Below are 20140 nucleotides of genomic sequence, written 5' to 3' on the forward strand. Positions count from 1 at the left end.
GAATGACAGTATTCTTAGCTTCATATTTTTTCCCATTTAGCACACATCATGCCAGTCCCTTCTGGCCTGCCAGGTCTCTGTGGGTAGGTCTGCTGCCAGCCTTATGTTTCTACTTTTGTAGATTAAATACCTCTTGTCCTGAGCTGCTTTCAGGATTTTCTCTTTATCTCTGAAATTTGCGAACTTCACTATTATATGACCTACTTTTATTGATTTTGAGGAGGATTCTCTGTGCCTCCTGGACTTGAATGACTATTTCCTTCCCCAGATTAAGAAAGTTATCAGGTATAATTTATTCAAATAAACCTTCGGTCTGTCTGTCTGTCTGTCTGTCTGTCTCTCTCCATCTTCTAGGACCCCTATTATCAGGATTTTATTTTGCTTTATGGAATCGCTATTTTCTCAAAGTCTTCCTTTGTGATCCAGTAGTTGTCTTTCTCTTCTTTTCACCTTCTTTATTTTCCATCATTTTGTCTCATGTATCACTGACTCTCTTTTACCTTGTTTATCCTCGCTGTTAGAGCTTCTATTTTAGACCACATCTCATTAATAGCATTTTAATTTCAGCCTGATTATATTTTAGTTCTTTTGCTTCTACAGTAAGGGATTCTCTAGTGTCTTATATGTTTTTTGCAAGCCCAGCTAGTATCTTTATAATTGTAGTTTTAAATCCTAGTTCAGACATATTGATTAAATCCCTGGCATTGAGTACTATCTACTGCTCTTTCTTTTTGGGTGAATTTCTCTGTCTTGTCATTGTGTCCAGAAAAGAAAGGTAGAAAGAAAAAAAAAAAACAGAAAAGCAACAGTAATAACAATAAAAACTTCAAGAACTGTTTCAGGTGTATGCCACGTATACTCTCTGCTGTTGGGTTTAGGCTGCTCTTTCCCAATGGTCCTTCTTCTACAAAGTTTCTTCTTGCTTATACTGGGGAATAGAAAACATTTTTTTCTTAAGTGACCAGTCAGCAATTTTACACAATATACCTTTGTGTACAAATTGCAATATTTATTTGTTTCTCTCTAGTTGAGTTCTCCAGAACTCAGAAACTCTCAGCAAATATTCTTATATTTTTATGGCAATATATTTATTTGCGTAAGTTCAATTAGAATCTGTTCTCTTTCTAACAAGATACAACTGGAAACACTGGTTACATTACCTGGCTTTGACCATAATGTCATATTTGAGAAAGACCTACATAGACTCAGATATGATCAGACAATTTTAAGGAACAAATGTTGGCTTTATGGAGCCAATAAAGACCCTTTGGAAATATTATCCTGGTACTTTGCTTATAGAGTTCCCAACATCTTTATCAGATAAGTAAAGAATGTCACTTCTTGCTAGGTGTAGGAACCTCAGGATATTTTGGGGACCTTGAGAAGAGAATAATTCGCTAAATCTATAGGTATTACAGGCAAAGTCTGATGGCAAGTGTTTGGCTTGCTTCTGGCGTGAGGAGGCTGTTATGAGTTTCATCTAGAGCTTTCTTATGAAAAGTTCCAGCAAACAAATTTTTTATTCTTCTTTCTGAGGTTTAATTTAATTCCAGTTATTTAACGTAGTATAATATTACTTTCAGGTGTAGAATTCATCACTTATGTACAACACCCAGTGCTCATCACAAGTGCACTCCTTAATATTCATCACCTATTTAACCTATCTCTTTGCCCATCTCCCCTTCAGTAATCCTCAGTTTGTTTTCTGTAGTTGAGAGTCTGTTACTTGGTTTAACAGACCAAATTCCAAATATAAGTGAAATAATACGGTATTTGTCTTTCTCTGACTGGCTTATTTCTCTTAACATTATACTCTCTAGATCAATCCATGTTGTTGCAAATGGCAAGATTCCTTTTATCATGGCTGAATAATATTCCTGTGTGTGTGTATACCACTTCTTTTTTATCCATTCATCAGTCAATGGACACATGGGCTGTTTCTATAGTTTGGCTGTTGTTGATAATGCTGCTATAAATATTGGAGTGCATATATCCCTTTGAATTCATGTCTCTTGTATCCTTTGGGTAAATACCTAGTAGTGCAATTGCTGGGTCATAGGGTAACTCTATTTTTAACTTTTTTGAGGAACCTCTATACAGTCCTCCAGAGTGGCTGCACTAGTGGCATCCCTACCAACAGTGTAAGAGGGTCCCCCTTTCTCCACATTCTGACCAACATCTGTTGGTTCCTGAGTTGTTAATTTTAGCCATTCTAATCAGTGTGAGGTAGTATCTCATTGTGGTTTTGGTTTGTATTTCCCTCTTGATGAGTACATGCTGAGCACTTTTCATGTGTCTGTTAGCCATCTGGTTGTCTTCTTTGGAAAAATATCTATTCATGTCTTCTGCCTATTTTAAATGGATTATTTGTTTTGGGGGGCATTGCATTTGATAAGCTCTTTATAGATTTTGGATATAAAACCCGTATCAGATACGTCATTTATAAATATCTTCCCCAATTCCCAAGGTTGCCTTTTATTTTGTTGGTTGTTCCCTTCATTGTGTAGAAGCCTTTTATCTTGATGAAGCCCCAAGGTTTACTTTTGCTTTTGTTTCCCTCAGCAAACAAGTTTTAAAGAGTGTATATTGTCAACCACTATTCTTGCTGCACTTATGTAAATAAACAAGTTTTTCTGAGACTAGACTTATTTTGCAAACACATTAGTGTCAATTTGGCTATCTTTGGTAAAAATGAAAGTGATTATAAAAAGAAAATATATTTCAACAATAATCTTTTTAGGTGTTAGATTTTAATACTATTCATTATAAACTTGACTAGATCCTGATTTCTTCTAGTGTCCTCCAGTAGTACCTAACTAACATTTTGATATGAACTTTCTGACTTGAAATCATTTGGGAACTAAAATTGCCCATTATTTTTCTGAGGCCCTGCAAACTAAATATCAATAACTTTTTTTTTTATGATAGTCACAGAGAGAGAGAGAGAGAGGCAGAGACACAAGCAGAGGGAGAAGCAGGCTCCATGCACTGGGAGCCCAATGTGGGATTCTATCCCAGGTCTCCAGGATCACGCCCTGGGCCAAAGGCAGGTGCCAAACCGCTGCACCACCCAGGGATCCCAATATCAATAACTTTTAAAAAATATTTTATTTATTTACTTGAAAGAGAACAAAGAGGAGGGAAAGAGGGAGAGGGAGAAACAGACTCCCCATTGAGCAGGGAGCCCAATACAGAGCTGGATCCCAGGACCCTGAGATCATGACCAGAGCTGAAGGCAGACTCTTAACTGACTGAGCCACCCAGGCTCCCTAAATATCAATAACTTGAGGTAAAGAAATCACCATAATAACAAATTCATAGACAATCTTTGTGCTTGTTGCTCTACGGGCTACTCACAAGATCCCCAGAAATATTTGAACTACAAAGCAGGAACATCTGTCAGAGTTCCTCAACCTGCCCTCACTCTATGTGAAGATGCTTAAAGTCTGACATCTAGAAATCTTCTCAACTGGCTACCCTTAGAACTCAGGCACTGGCTTAACATTTAATCCAATTAATAATTATTGGTGTTCTTTTATTTCCATAGAAATGTCTTTCATTTAATATCTGTTTACTTGAACCATAAGCTTACCTTTGAGAATACACCTGCACCACTGTTTCCTGAAATGAGTTTAATTAAACATATCTATTGTTAGGACAAAAAGACTGAATCAATGAGTGAAACAACCTACCAGCCCAACTTTTAATATGTGATACCCCCATGGAAGTTTCAGATCGGGAGACTGATGGGGTTCAGGACAGCTTCCCTCTCCCCTAGCCACGAATGTGCCACTTTGGCATATGGATTATTTTGGGCTGAAGTCACTTGAGACCCTCTGGGCTCAAAAGAAACTTCTGTCCTTCCCTTAACCACACAGAATAATCTAAATTGGGAGTCTTTCCCAGAATAAATATTATTCATGGAGATAAATTTTATCTGAGTGGTCCATCTGTATATTAGGGCAAACATCTAATTATCAAACATCTGCACTTCTTTTCTTCCTGTCAAGTGTACTCTTTTCCTCTGAAATCCCAGACCCCATCCATTTCTCTTTAGTTCAGAATGAATATAATCTTATTTTGTCTGATTGTCTTTGGTATTTGCATGTGCATTTGGAGTCCCCAAACATATGCATGTTAAATTTGATTTTTTTTCCTGTTAATCTGTCTTATGTAAACTTGATTCTTAGTGCAGCTAGAAGGACCTTTGAGAAGACAGGTATTCCTCCTTCCCGACAACTTATAGAGTCTCAATTGCCTTCAGCTCAAAATAATCTTTCTGTAAAGTGGCCCATCTTGGGCCCTTGACCCCTACAGAACTATAAGATAATATATTTATATTGTTTTAAGTCACTACATTTGTGATAATTTGTTACAGTAGCAGTGTAAAATTGATATACATACAATAGTTGATGAAGACAGAGAATGTTGAATAAATGGGTAAGAGGATGAAATTAGGAAAGATTCATTTTATAGAGATCCACCAGGAGGAGCCCTCATCACACTATGGAAACCTAGCTCCTCTCCTTGAAAACTTTCAGCTTTTTCAATTTCAGGGAGTTTTCTTCGGGCATAGAAAACTGTCACTCCACAAAAAGGCCCAAGGAAAAGTTGTGAAGAGTTTGTTTTAATCATTTTTCTATCTTCTTTCAATTCAGAATGCACAGGCATCCAGAGGCCGGGTATAACCATTCCCATTTTTAGGACTGGCGTCATCTCTCTACTGATTCTTACCTGGCCTGGGGTTCCTAAGCAGCCTCTAGTACTAAACTGCCAGCTGGCTTCCTATGATATAAAAGTCATTTCATTTAAATATAGCCTTTTCATTTAAATATAGCTGGTAAAATATAAATAAATAAATAAATAAATAAATAAATAAATAAATAAAGCTGGTAATCTGGTAAACTAAGGTATGCTACCCTGTTCATTGCTTCTGCTTCCCCTTCTAGCTACCTCCATCTCTCTTTTTCCCTCCTTCCTGAAAGCCCTTATAAGAAGAATTTAAATTCATAGTTTATTCACTCATGTATTTTAATGATCATGATTATCATTTATTTGGTTCCTATGATGTATCAGTTACTGTATTAGAAAAAACAAAGTTAAACAAAACCTGGCTCTTACCTGTCCAACAACTCATTAAAGAAGGCTTGGGGGCTGGGATGAAAGTGCTGTGGATGTACAAAGGGCACCTCAGTTCCATCATTCTTGGGGGAAGGAATTTGGGGAGAGAAGGGGGACTTGGCCAGAAGAGGTGATATTTGGATTGGACCTTGAGGGATGGATAAGAGTGTGCTCGTCACAAAGGGGAGGTAAGCAGCACAAATGGAAAGGCATAGCTTTTCAGGAGTGACAAGTCCTTCTGAGAGTCTGGAGAGCTATGTAAATGGTGGAAGTGGTTGCAGGCCATCCAGCAAACGACTCTGTAACAAGGCTAATCCATGGAATTCGGACATTATCTTATAGCGAATCAGGGTTGTATAAGGTTTTTATTCATGTACAGATATGACCATGTTTATACAGTCGAAGAATCTCTTTGACAGCCATGTAGAGGTTCCACTAACGTGGGGATATGTTATGAGCAGAAAGATCCATTGGGAGTCTCTTTATTATCAGAAAAAACAAGGACTCAAAAGGGGCAGTAGTAGAAATAACACAGGAGACAGAATAAGTAAAAGAAAGTAGAATTTATAGGACTTTTTGTGGGTGAATGCGGAGATTTAGGAATAAAAGGAAGTGTCAAAAAACGTGGTCTCCTCCTTGCCTGAATGGGCAGCCCTGGCTTTTGTATGTCCCAGAGGACAGTATCGCATGAAGGGTTTGATTTCTGGGAAAGATTTGAGAGAGAGGTGGAGTCAGACAGTCTTGGGTTGGCATCCCTGTCTACAGTCACGTGAAACAAGCAAGGTCACCTCTGTGCCTCGGTTTTCTCCTGTGGGAAAATGAGATTAACATCTGTTTTTCAGGGGCTGTGGTGAGGCTTAGCAACATTGCACCTGAAACGTGGCAAGCAAATTCTAAGCTTCTTAGATGTGGCAAGCAAATTCTAAGCTTCTTATTTTCATACTTATTCTTAATAAGGGGTTCCTGACAATAATATTTCTTCCTTCTCAAGTGTTGCCTGCAATCATGATGGTGTTTGCTCATTTCTATTTATATGCACCTGTAGATCTTCTCTACGCACATCAATGTCTGGGCTCTTCTCAGCCAGGAAATGGAGCCTCTAGTTACTGCAGGGTACTGGATATTTAGTATAGAGTGAGGCAGGTTGAGCACTCAAAAACCTAGCTAATGAGCTGTCTTATTCAGTAGGCTTAGGGTGGGAGTTGGATGAACTAGCCACAAGAAAAACAGCATGTTTGCTATTAGAAAAATACTGGTCCTGCCATCTTTCTTAGAAAGCCCTCCCTGGTGAGTCAGTACATTGGCCCGTATTGAACTCCCACAGGAGCTGAGCAGCAGATTCTCCTGGCACAGGCCCTGCTGCAGACAATTTCTCTGCCTATACACAGTTCCTGGTGCCTAGTAGTATTTAGCTAACCCAAACTTCTATTTTCAAATTGAAAAACCTGTCTACTGGTTTCAGGAATCTTGTTTTTCCTCTTCCTGTAAGGATGTCTCCAAAACGTTTCCTATTAGAGACTTAAACTTAATTCACCCAAGGAATTATGGATAGAGGAAAGGGAATAGTTTATTTGAACCTAAAGGGTGTTGGCAGTGAAAGGGGATGACAGGGAAAAGAGAGTGGCAGCTGGCAGGGCTCACAGGTGCCCTGGGAGTCATCTCTGAGTCCCTCACAGCACCTGCCCAGTGCTTTGGATATAGAAGTTACTTAAAACATGGGGATGAAAAAAAAAAAAAAAACATGTGGATGAAGAAGTGAATATGTGAGGGTATGAATGAATAAATTTGACTCATTTACTCAAGAGGCAAAGACCAACATGGAATAGCAACGGAAATGGGCTGAGAAAGAGATATACTGATGGAACATAGTACTGGGAATAGAGCAAGGTGAATAAACAGGCTAGCATGTATGCTTCAGTGTGTGTCTAAAGCCGATCAGCCTTGGAATTTGGGGTGCTCAACTTCATAGAGTGCTTGTGTCACTCACACTTCATATACACTGATGTGATGTAGGAAAAGTAGGAGTTAGAATATTGAGAAAATCTTTCCTAAAGAGACTTCTCAGGGCTTGTTCTTGGCTTGAGAGGCCATGTAGGGTTTATTCTAGAAAAACCACCTATCATACTTGCTCCCTTGGGACATGTAAATGCAGTCTGTCAGATGTGGGATTGAGAATGAGAGCATTCTGGTGACTTTCTCTGGGAATCTGTAGAATTGGCTGATGCAAAGGTTGAATAGAGCAAGTATAGTGTTAACCCAAATTAAAGGCTATTGTAACTCTTTCATGGCATTGTGGTTTGTTTCTCTTGAGGAATTTCCAGGCTTAGCCCAGTGAGTTGGGCTGCATGCTTTGGCTGTATCAGCAGTGGCCACCAGGAAGCTATGTCACATGGCCAAAAAGAGTTTGTGATAGGTGTCCACAGCAGGCAACAGCAAACTGTAACAGAGTTTAAAAGATGCTTCAATGCTTCTTGGACCTAGAAGCAACAGGTTAGTCACAGTGCTTGACTTGGGGGAATTTATCCTCAGTTTTGTTCCCCTGTGTCCCTAATTGAATTTTTTTAGATGTAGGCTATAAAACCTTGTACGCTGCCACAAATAAAAAGGCCCACATTTCCTTCCTTTCTTCCCTGGAGTCTAGGAATATTTCACCTTTAGGGTGGTAGAGAGGTCTCTGAGACCATTTTACCTAGACAGTTACTCAGCTGTTAATTTATTCTCTTGGTTTAAACACTTATTTCCACTATTCTGAGTTGCTTTAATTCATAGCAACTTAATCTAAGCATGCAAAAACATGCCATTAAACATATGGAGAGATGTTTTCAAATTTCCTGGGGAATTACCAGTAGGCCCAAAGACTTTCAAATCAGGGACAGTTGCACCTTGGGCTGCACTAGGAAAGATCAGGAGCTCCCTTCTTCCCCCACAATCTGGGGAAACAGTGGCCTATCCCATTGAGAGATATTACCCGGAAGAAAGAGATCAGTGGAAAGCATCAGGAATAAGCACAAATATGAGAATCACTAGAAGTACTGAGCCCAGGCATAGTTCTTTAGCAAAGAGAGTAAAGAATGTGGGCAGCCTACATTGTGGAGAATCCCTCCCTGATCTAATAGGGAAAAATGGGAAGAGGCTCATTGGAAAGAGACACTAACAGAGTAGAGTAGGAGGCCGTTGGGAGGCTTGTCTGTGTCGTACATTTACACTCCAGTCTATAATGAGACTACTTTCTAATATCCTCAGAACTTCAGGAACCAAGTTCCCCTCAGTTGCAATAAGAGGATTTATACTAAGTTGTATTTTACAACAAATAATATCTGAATGGGATTTCAGGTCAGAGGATTAGTATTTTTTATTTAATCAAACCAAAATTCATTGAATAGTTACACATGCAGAGTGCTGTGTTAAGCACAGCAAAGAATATCGAGATGAAAAAGGTGTGAACTAACTTCTCTAAGAGCCCTCAACTGGTAAGTGAGCAAGATCCACATGCCAATAACCTGGAAAAGAGCAGACACAGCCCAAGCAGCATGCTGTAGAAGTATGATGATGGAGAGAGATTCCAATGAATGCGATCTGCTAAAGCTTACTAGAGGAAATAGCATCTAAGAGCCCTGTTTTGCCAGAGTCAGGGCAGGGATTCAGGTAAGGCAAGTAAGACACTTTGACTAGGGTGCGAAATGTAAAAGAGTGCTACTAAAAAACTCAGTTATTAGACGAATGAATAAAGAAAATGTATATATGTATACACATGTATACATATATATAGAGAGAGAAAGAGAAATATTATGCATCCATAAAAAATGATGAGATTATGCCATTTGAGACAACATGGATGACCTAGAAGGCATTCAATCAAGTGAAATAAGTCAGCCTGAGAAAGATAAATGCCATATGATTCCACTCACTAGTGGGATCTAAAAACAAAAATGAAAACAAATGAATAAACAAACAAAAAGCAGAATCAGACCTATAAACAGAGAACAAACTCATGGTTGCTAGAGGGGAGGGAGGTGGGTAGTTGGGCCAAATGGGTGAAGGTGAGAAGGAGATATAGGTCTCCATTATGAAGTGAGTAAATCATGTGAATAAAAGGCACAGCGCAAGGAATACAATCCATGATAATATAACAACATTGTATGGTGAAGATGGTAGCTACACTTGTGGTGAACATAGCATAATGTATAAACTTGTCAAATCACTAAGGTGCACACCTGAAATTAATGTAGTATTGTGTGTCAACTGTACTCCAAGAAAAACAAGTGGAAAATAAGGGGGAAAAAACTCTTCAGTTATCGAGATAAATAGAATTTTAATGAAATATTTTTTTAAAAATTGAACACAAAAAAAGCCCATGATGACTAGAACATCAAAATTTCAATAAAGAAAGGATGTCTGTCTGTTTTATAATGGTGCATTCTTGTATAATGGGAACCGTTGGTTTCAATCAGCTCCCAGGTTCCTAGTTCCTAGTTCCTTACCATATAAATGGTGGGGATTGACAATGACCTGCAAATAGAGTGGGCAACATAGAGCTTTATAGATAGTCAAGTTTTTTTATTGTAGAATTTTTATTGACTTCTGCATTTGCTTCCAAAAATGAGAGCATACTTTGAAAAGAGTCTCTGAGAGCGTGTATTCTTCCTTTTGCCTTGACTCCAACATAGTTGGCACAACACTGGCCAGGTCAGTAAAGAGGGAAAGGGCATGTGAAAGAAGAATACCTTGAGCAAAGGTAGGAAGCACTAGAGTGTGTTCAGATCCACTGGGTTATGGATAACATGTATGAGATATAATGAGAGAAGCCTGAATGGGTTAGAGAAGAGATGTTGTGGAGGGCTTTCAAAAGTGTTCTGAATTTGTTTAGAATTAATGTTGTAGACTCTTAAAGGTCATCAAATGCTTCTGAATAAGTATGCTGAGCACAGTCACTTGGGGCCAGTAAGTGCAGGGAGAGCGGTGGTCAGAGAGTCAGGAAACAGAATCCCCAGAAAGCAGCCACTGCAGTAAAGGAGAAATTGGAGAGCACTCTAAATCATGCCTAGGTCCTTGGGGTTAATAGACTGAGCTGTTAATCATATGCTTTCTATGGATAACATCTGACAAACTGACATTTACTTAAGGACAGAAAATGCATTGTGGACTTTTTCCCCATGAGCGAACAGCAGCCCCACTGAATTAGGTCACTTGTCCAATGCTCACACACTTATTTTCATCAGCTGCTGACATCTCTGGGCCACCTGGTCTTCCTGAATTTCTAAGTGGAAGTGCAATGAGTTCCCAGAAGTCAGTCCTTTCCTTCCTGCTATTCTTGGAGTTTTTTCAGGACGTGTTTCAAAGAGTCAGAACCCCACCTCAGTTGTAGGAGAGGAGTGGGAAACAAACCTTTGGCCATTTTGGGGGGGGGGGCTTTTTTTCCTCTCCCACATAGTACTAGGCATGCTAAGAAAAAAATAAAGCTTTTGCAAAATGTGGACTGAGAAAGAAAGAAAACGTATTTTGTAAAATGCTTATATTATTAAACCTCACCAATTCTGATTCAGCTTCCTGAAAAGTCACAGTGGTTCAGGATGGAGGATAAACTGACATTAACCTTTGTGATTATAAAGGGCTTTTGTGCAGATGTCATATTAACAAGATGGAAGGTCAGTTTCAAACTGTTGGAAGGGTGAAAAAATAAATCTTGTTAAGAGTAAGGACTACACATGATTATCCAGTTACTGAGGGAATCAGGAAATAATTTCTATTTATACATTAAAGACTCAAAAACAGTTTTTTTGAGCAATATTTTTAGGAAACATTATTCTACTTAAGGTATGATCTTGAGGATATAAAGCTTGAGGATATAAATAACTCTTGGGTTATTTTTTAAAAACATACTTCCATAAATATAGATAGATCTTTTTTCATTTGGCCTGAAAGGCTAAATTGAATTCAAATGCTACCAATTAATATTTTGAATATCAAGGATGTTTGGGTGGCTCAGCGGTTTAGCTTCTGCCTTTGGCTAAGGGCATGATCCTGGATCATGGGATCGGGCTCCCTGCATGGAGCCTGCTTCTCCCTCTGCCTTGTGTCTCTGCCCCCCTCCCCCCGCCGTGTATCATGAATAAATAAAAATAAAATCTTAAAAAATATTTTTAATATCAAGCCCTATGGGGGGCGATGTTAAGATATTGAAGACCTTTTCCCACAAGTCTGCTTATCCCATTGGGAAAGTAAGAAATAAAACAAAAGAACAAAATTTCCTTGTGAAGATTAAGGGCAAGCATGGTTAGGTGATGACCCTCTCTCTGGATTACTGATGGACACCACCTTGTCTTGTCCTCATATGTACTTTCCTTAGTCCCTGCCTACAGGGAGAAAAGGGAGGCAGGGGGCAGGGGAAGAGAGAGAATAGAGAGAACTCATGTCTTATGATCTTATAAGAGCACTAATCTCATCAGGGCATCTGCCCTCATGACCTCTTTTAACCCTAATTATTTCCCCAAGGCTCCTCTCTAAATATCATCACATTGAGGAATAAGGCTACAACGAATGACTTTTAGAGGAATACAAACATTCAGTCCATGCCATTATTGAAGATTACAGTTGTGGGAGATTGGTTGACTGAAGTGAAAAATACAGAAAATTTCTGAAATAGTTCAAAGGATGGAGAGATCAGTTCATGTGAAGGAAGGCACTATGGAAGCTGTAAAGTTTGAACTGTAGTCTCAAGAAGAAGCTGATTTTGGGGGATCCCTGGGTGGCTCAGCAGTTTGGCACCTGCCTTCGGCCCAGGACAGGATTCTGGAGTCCCAGGATCGAGTCCCAGGATCGAGTCCCGCATCAGGCTCCCTGCATGGAGCCTGCTTCTCCCTCTGCTTGTCTCTCTGCCTCTCTCTCTCTTTCTCTGTGTCTCTCATGAATAAATAAATAAAATCTTTAAAAAAAAAAAGAGGCTATTTTATGCTATGCAAAATAAGTCAGTCCGAGAAAGATAAATACCGTATGATTTCACTCGTGTGGAATTTAAGAAACAAAACAGATGAACATAAGGGAAGGGGAAGAGAGGGAAGCAAGCCATAAGAGACTCCCAATATTAGAGAACAAATTTGAAGGTTGATGGAGGGAGGTGGGTGGGGGCTGGGATAGACCGGTGATGGGGATTAAGGAGGGCACTTGGGAGGAGCACTGGGCATTGTATGAAAGCGATTAATCACTAAATTCTACTCCTGAAACTAATAGAGTTTATAACTCTATATAACTAACTGAAATTTAAATAAAAACTAGAAAACGAAAAAGAAAAAAGAAGCTTATTTTCAGCTGAGCAAAAATGCTCAGAAATGTATCTTAGGAAAGCACACAGATGCTTTGAGCAAAACACCAGTGACAATGGGAAGAAGGAGGCAATGGGATAGGAAATAAATTTCACGTTGAGCAAAATGGGAACCAAAGGAGCAATGAGCTGACCCTGGGTTATAAGAAACCTCTAAAGCCAGGTTGAGGAAAGTTGGCTTTTATCTTACTGATGATAGGAAAGGAGCTCCATGAGAAGGATGGTCCAGGAAGATGATGTTGGCAGGGCTATGCAAGACCGAGAGGGGGCAGTAGGAGACAGGCCTACTGGGAAGGAGGCTGCAGCAGTGCCTCCTCCTGGGAGAGGCAGAGCCTGAACCAGAGCTTCAGGTCTTGCATTGCAGTTGCCGTATTATAGCTGTTAATCTCTGACTTTGTTTTCTCTCGGAATTGAGAAAATGGCACAATCTAGTGTAGGGTGCAGAAGTCCAAGGGACTCTTCAAAATCATTATCTTGTTTGGATCAAGGAAATGAGAGAACAGCATGAGGAGAGCCAAGAAGCATATGGCAGTCCAGAGAAACAGATCATAAGCACGTATCTCAAGGTGCCAGAGACAAACAATTTTGAGGAGATACACTGCATCTGAGAGGTCACTATGGGATTAATGTGCTCACTGGCAGGAATATGATTTCTCTGTCTAGTAGGAAGTATGAAGACACTGACAGAAGACAACCTCTATATTGTCTCTCCTACATACAGGAGAAGGGAAGTAGAGAAAGCAGAGGGAATTGGCTTGATTTTGTAAGATTCACCTTTCCACTAAAAAACAAAACAACAACAAAAAACTCACATTCTCTTTCTATCCAAATGGATATCACTGGATAGTTCTCTCAAAATCATTTCATAATTCACAGTGCTGAGCCAAATGTTTCTAAAATATATGACCATTTTTCCCCCGAGAGCTGTGGTAAAGACATTTCATTATGCTTGGCAAAGAAAGCTAGAGACACATCCTTTTAGGTGAAAGAGGCCTTGATCAAATTCTCCACACAATTCTGTAATCTTAAATCAAGAAAAAAAAAAATCCAAACCAATGGCAAGCAGTATCTGCCTTGATTTTTCCCACAAGTCTGCTGCTACAGGGCGCTAGATGTGGTAAAGATGTAGTCATTTCTGACACTAAAGCCAGTGGTTTCTGGAGTATGGTCCATGGTCGAATCACCCTTGCTCTGCAGAGCCCCAGGACAGGAAGTTGGCTGAGAAACTGCGTGGCCTGAAACTGGATCTATCGAAGCAATAACACTGTATTATATCTTATCATATGTCAAATTGTGTTCAGATCAAGACAGAGCTTTCTGTTTCTGGCAGTCTCTGTTGAAGGTATTGAGCCGCACAGCACATTCAGTTCTGAGGAGAGGAACAACAGAGCTTCTGGCAACCTTCTATCTTTCTGTGGGTCTGGGACAAACAAAACCACAGACAGGGTCTCCTTTGGTCTTGGGAGAGATGGAAATTAGTATAGGTTTTGCAGATGAAAGTCCCTGATGGCAAATAATAATAATATCATCTTAAATTTTTGTGACACTTTACAACATATAGAAATCCCCTCCCTTGATCCAGATTGAACACAGCAGGCATTATTTGCTCCACTATGTAAATGGAGACACAGACATTCTGCGAGGTTCAGTGTCATGCTCAGGTCACTTAACGAACAGATGGCAGATTCAGAATGCAAATCAGGTCTCCTTTACTTCAGGCCACAGTACTTTCTGAACACTGAAAGGATGATTCCTTATCTTATTTTTTTTTAAGATTTATTTGTTTATTCATGAGAGACATACAGAGAGGCAGAGACACAGGCAGAGGGAGAAGCAGGCCCCCTGCAGGGAGCCCGAAGTGGGATTTGATCCTGGAACTCCGGGATCACACCCTGAGCTGAAGGGACACGCTCAACCGCTGAGCCACCCAGGCATCCCTGATTCTTTAAAATGTGAACCTATTTCCTTCTCTGAGTAAATGATCTATAAAAACAGTGATTACAATAGCTGTTTATATTACATATTTGACCTGATTTTTAACCAGCTGATAATGATTATTTATGATTAAAGCCAAGAAACACCTAATTTTCTGTTCCTTCCAATCCTGGCAGGAGAAGAAGGAAAAGAGAGAAGCTCTGAGCTAAATTTGCTGTTAGTTTCTAGCAAAAATTATCCTTTAACTCCTACCTCTCAACCACAAACATTCTAAAAACATACCTGGAACCGTTTCTGGATCATTTATATCAATGAAAGCTGATTCATATCCCAATCCCTCAATCCCCCCAGGATCCAAGAGTTTGGAGGAAGAAGGTGTGAGTGGGCTGGATATGTACCCAGTGCAATCACTGGGTCATAGGATAGCTCTATTTTTAACTTTTTTAGAAACCTCCATGCTGTTTTTCAGAGTGGCTGCACCAGTTTGCATTGCCACCAACATACACAACTTCCTTATCTAGTCACCATCAATGGACACTTGGGCTGTTTCTATAATTTGGCTGTTGTTGACAATGCTTCTATAAACATTGGAGTGCATGCATCCCTTTGAATTAGTATTTTTGTTTTCTTTCAGTAAATACCTAGTAGTGCAACTGCTAGATTATATAGTATCTCTATTTTTACCTTTTTGAGGAACCCCCATACTGTTCTCCAGAGTGGTTATACAAGTTTGCTTCAAAAAAAAAAAAAAAAAAAAAAACAAGTTTGCATTCTCACCAACAATCTGCTTTGTTTTTGTCTTATATCATCTCCCCACCAATTTCTGATATGCCTCCCAGAATAAACATAATCTGAATCCAAACACAGCTTTGTGTATTAGAGGAGCCCAGCCAAGAGAAGGAAAGTGACTTGGTCAGCAATGTGACCTGAGAAAGACCTGAACTGTAAAATCAGGCATTTATATCAGGGACATCTAAATACTCACTTTAGCCTGTATGATCTTATAAGTACCTCGGTTTTCTCATCCCTAAGTGGATTTAAGCAATAACAACTTTGTTTTGCATCAAGATTGAGACAGATAGTGGATGCAAAAGCCATTTGAAGGGGAAAAAGAAACTATTTGCATTTGATATGAGGGATGCTCACTATTACTCTAATAGAAAGAGATTGATAAAGTGATTATTGTTCCAATAGGAGGGTCCTAATGCATTTGGTTTTGGAGACTATCCTTCCACCTCACATTTTATCACTAAACTTTCTTTCCATGATCCTTTTTGATTCTTTTCTGTAGAAGTCAGCTGTTCCAAAGCCTCTACACTCACCACATTTTTTTCCTGTTAGGACTCCTCTAAAAGTCTCTGCATGAGATTAAAAAAAAAGTTAGAAGCTAGAGAAAATCACTTTCTGAAAATGCACACACTTGATGTGTGATTCTGGGATATGGGCAGTGCTGCTGGAGGCACTGCTGAGTCACTGCTCAACTGCACATTGAACTGGGCAATGTCTCCTTCCTGCCCTGGAACCCAGTGCAGCCAGGAACTGCAGAAGAGAAGCAGCGGCGGCAGGAGCACCCAGTGGGATACAGAATTAGGGAAGCAGGATTTTCAGGTAGTGATGGTGCCACACCACCTTTTGCAAAAAGTGGCTTCTCAGACACAGACCTCCATAAGGAAAGAGCCTCAAGAGAACATGAGTCCTATTGGCACAACATGAAACAGTTCCCAGTGGCCAAGTCTGAGGTGATTAGAGAGTCAATGGAATAAAATAAGTATCTATGCCTCTTATATTACATTAAATGTAACATTTCAAGTTTACATACAGCTTATATAGCTATTTTGGTGATGAGTGGAATAGTGCATTAAAAATTTATTTATTTTTTTTTGTCCACACTGATATAAATATAGAAAGAATCATTAAATAAATGAGGGAGGAGATCCCTGGGTGGCTCAGCAGTTCAGTCCCTGACTTTGGCCCAGGGGGTAATCCTGTCATGGGATGGAGTCCCACATTGGGCTCCCTGCATGGAGCCTGCTTCTTCCTCTGCCTCTGTCTCTGCCTCTCTCTCTCTCTGCATCTCTCATGAATAAATAAATAAAATCTTTAAAAATAAATAAACAGGGCAGCCCAAGTGGCTCAGCAGTTTAGAGCCACCTTCGGCCCAGGGTGTGATCCTGGAGACCCGGGATGGAGTCCCATGTCAGGCTCCCTGCATGGAGCCTGCTTCTCCCTCAGCCGGTGTCTGTGCCTCTCTCTCTCTCTCTCTCTCTCTCCTTTTCTCTCTCTCTCGCTCATGAATAAATAAATAAAATCTTTTTAAAAATAAATAAGGGAGAAGAGAAAACTCTTTCTTAGTGTAGGATTCCAACTAATAAATGTAGAAGGATTGATACAGTAAAACATCACCATTTGGCAAACACAGCAGTGATTATTACTGTTACAGTCAAGAATCATCAAAATAGACTAAACTTAATTGACAAAGCCATGATGAAAATACAGTGTTTATCTGCTCAAAATATCTTCCCTCATGATACTTACTAATCATAATAGGAGAAAAAAAGTTACTTTAGAGAAACATAGACAGCATGAGAATAAGCAGTCAAAATCAACATCACTGGTAAAGGGGCAAATAAAATCATCTGTGTCCTGATAGGCACTGAAAAGGATACATATCACTTTTGTGATAATCTTGCCCGAAATGCCTAAGTTGAACTTAAATCATGAGGATTCATCAAACAACCCCAAATTGAACAACACTATATACAATCAGTGCTCTGCCAAAGTATCGGGGTTGGGGATAGTCAAAGAAAGACTGGGGAACTATATCAGATTCGTTACTAAGGAGAAGTGACAATAAGAAATACAATATGTGATTCTGGGGATCCCTGGGTGGCTCAGCCGTTTAGCGCCTGTCTTTGGCCCAGGGCGCGATCCTGGGGTCCCAGGATCGAGTCCCACGTTGGGCTCCCGGCATGGAGCCTGCTTCTCCCTCTGCCTATCTCTGCCTCTCTCTGTGTGTGTGTGTCTATCATGAATAAATAAATAAAATCTTTAAAAAAAATGTGATTCTGGATTGGATACTGGAGAAGAAAAAGTTACATTAGTGACTTATTAATAGACTAGACAATAGTGTTATTTATGCAATGCTAATTTATTCACTGTGATCATTGGCCTATGTGTTAGCATTTGAGGAATATGGGTGAAAGTATACTAGAATTCTTTGTACTATTTTTGCAACCTCTATATAAGTCTGAAATTATTTCAGAATGAGAAGTTTGAAAAAGTAAAAAAGAAAAGAAAAACACAAGTACTTGTGAAACTTTCCAGGGTACCAAAAATAGGGGGGGGGAGGATTGTAGCTAGGAGGTCTTTGGTAGGGTGTGGGAGAGTGAAGATGTCCTACAGGTAGAAGTGTCTATGCCTTTTATATTATATTAAAACATTTAAATTTAAACATTTAAGTTTAAACATTAAAACATTTAAATTTACATATAGTTTATATGGCTATTTTGGCAGTGAGTGGAATAGTGCATAAAAATGCATAGAATAGTCAATGGCCCATGATAATTGCTTAATAAATGCTAATCATTCCTAATGTCATCTTCATTGCCGCCATCGTTGTTACAAGGTGGTAAAACCTAGAGGTGTTCTGATCACACACATATCTCACTTGGAAATTTTCACATCTGCATATACCTTCTTTCCCGGTTAGATCTCTCTCTTAGTTTGATTCTTACCCAACTCCATCATAATTTGTTAGGAAATTGAAAACATGATTGATTGATTGACTGATTGATAAATTTGTCTTTAGCTACTTTGCAAGATACAGAATTAGAGAATGAATTCAAGTTTACTCTACTAAACCTTGATGGAGGTGCTGATCAGCAGAGAAATAGCTGGATCAGTCGTGAAAAGAGGAGAGAATTTTTCTACAAAATGAGGGAACCTCAAAGAACATCAATTCTACTCAAAGTGCTTCTTTAGAGAGAATGAACATTCCCATTCAAAGTGGGGGCATCATTGCACAACCTTTAGTTCTGCATCTCAGTGTTCACTGTCTGTGGTAGACCTAACATGGTGACTGTAATTTAATTTTGAGAGTGAAAGGGTACTAAAAATAATTAGCAGAAATTAATGCTCTAGTGCAAACATGATATACCTAAACTTATCTATAAAGTGATGATAGTTCTCCTGCTAGTGTACAAGTCCTAAGTCACCATGTAAGGACAGGCTACATACCCCTTCAGATGGCAGGCTACTTCTTCCACAAAGCCTTGCTAGTATCTAAGCAGGACAGGCAAAATGACTGTGACCCCCCTCTTCCTACATACACACTTACTTCCTTCTCTGTGCAGTCTTGGCCCTCTGCTGGGGAAGGATCTTAAATTTACATTCAGATTATATAATGCTATTTTCATGGCCCCAATCCTACCCAGCCCTTGCCTACCCTCGGTCACTGCCTCTGTTTCAGGCTGGAGGAGTAGCTGGTCCAGTACTTGAGATACTTTCTGCCCAACAGTGATAGGAGGGGTGCTAGAAAAACCTTGCGGCCTCTCAAATAGTCCTCTATATACTCTCAGATGTTTATCTTTGAAATTCCTCAAAGCTTCTGTTCAAGAAACAGGGAGATAGGGAGCAGGGGAAGATTTTAAAAAGGGGAAGATTTAAAAAAAAAAAAAACAATAAAACTCGGAAGGTCTGAATTTTATTCCTAGCTTGCAGCTTTGATGTTTATCACTCGTTCTTTTGAAAGTCATTTAACTTTCCCAGTGACAGGTTTCGCAGGGAAACTTGCTTTGGATGTCCCAGGAGGTTCTTTGATAGCTTAATGACCTAACATATGTAAAGTTGCCATGTTTATGTGAGGTGATATTGTTCTCATGAGAGCTGGTGATCAAAAGCACTTGTTCCTGCAAGAAGGGACATACTGAGATTACAAATGATAGAAAACAATCAAATGACAAATACCCACCATTTGCTTCAACGTGGATGGAACTGGAGGGTATTATGCTGAGTGAAGTAAGTCAGTCGGAGAAGGACAAACATTATATGTTCTCATTCATTTGGGGAATATAAATAATAGTGAAAGGGAAAAGAAGGGAAGGGGGAAGAAATGTGTGGGAAATATCAGAAAGGGAGACAGAACGTAAAGACTGCTAACTCTGGGAAACGAACTAGGGGTGGTAGAAGGGGAGGAGGGCGGGGGGTGGGAGTGAATGGGTGACGGGCACTGGGTGTTATTCTGTATGTTAGTAAATTGAACACCAATAAAAAAAAAAAAAAAAAGAAAACAATCAAGTCCATGATTGGAGAATTGGATGCTGGCTATTGAACTTAGAGATGTATTTGAAACATAAGTTTAGAAATAAATAGGATTTTGAATTATTTTAGAACATTAAACTATTAATATTTATATATTTCATACATGTCAGTTATAAAAAGCGCAATATGGTCTATCCTTTTCTCCTGCACTCCATGAAACTGAAATAACAGACAAAGAAAAGAAGATAAAAGCAAATTTCCCTTGGCTTCTGTCTCCTGATTCTATTGCTAATGTTATGGAATGCCAGGTAATTTTCTGGTCTTACTCTTAATAAGATGTTCTGAAGGGAATTAACCAACCAGGAGAGAGACTCCACAGTCATTGGAATAGAGAAAGTTTAAAATAAAGAGTGATTAACTATAACAGGACATTGAATTTATGGGGAATTGTTTGGTAAGGAGGAAAGAGAGGCCTGAAGAATATAGAATTGCAGATATAAAGAGCAG

The sequence above is a fragment of the Canis lupus genome, chromosome 25 (assembly GCF_003254725.2).
Source record: "Canis lupus dingo isolate Sandy chromosome 25, ASM325472v2, whole genome shotgun sequence".
Lineage (NCBI taxonomy): Eukaryota > Metazoa > Chordata > Mammalia > Carnivora > Canidae > Canis > Canis lupus.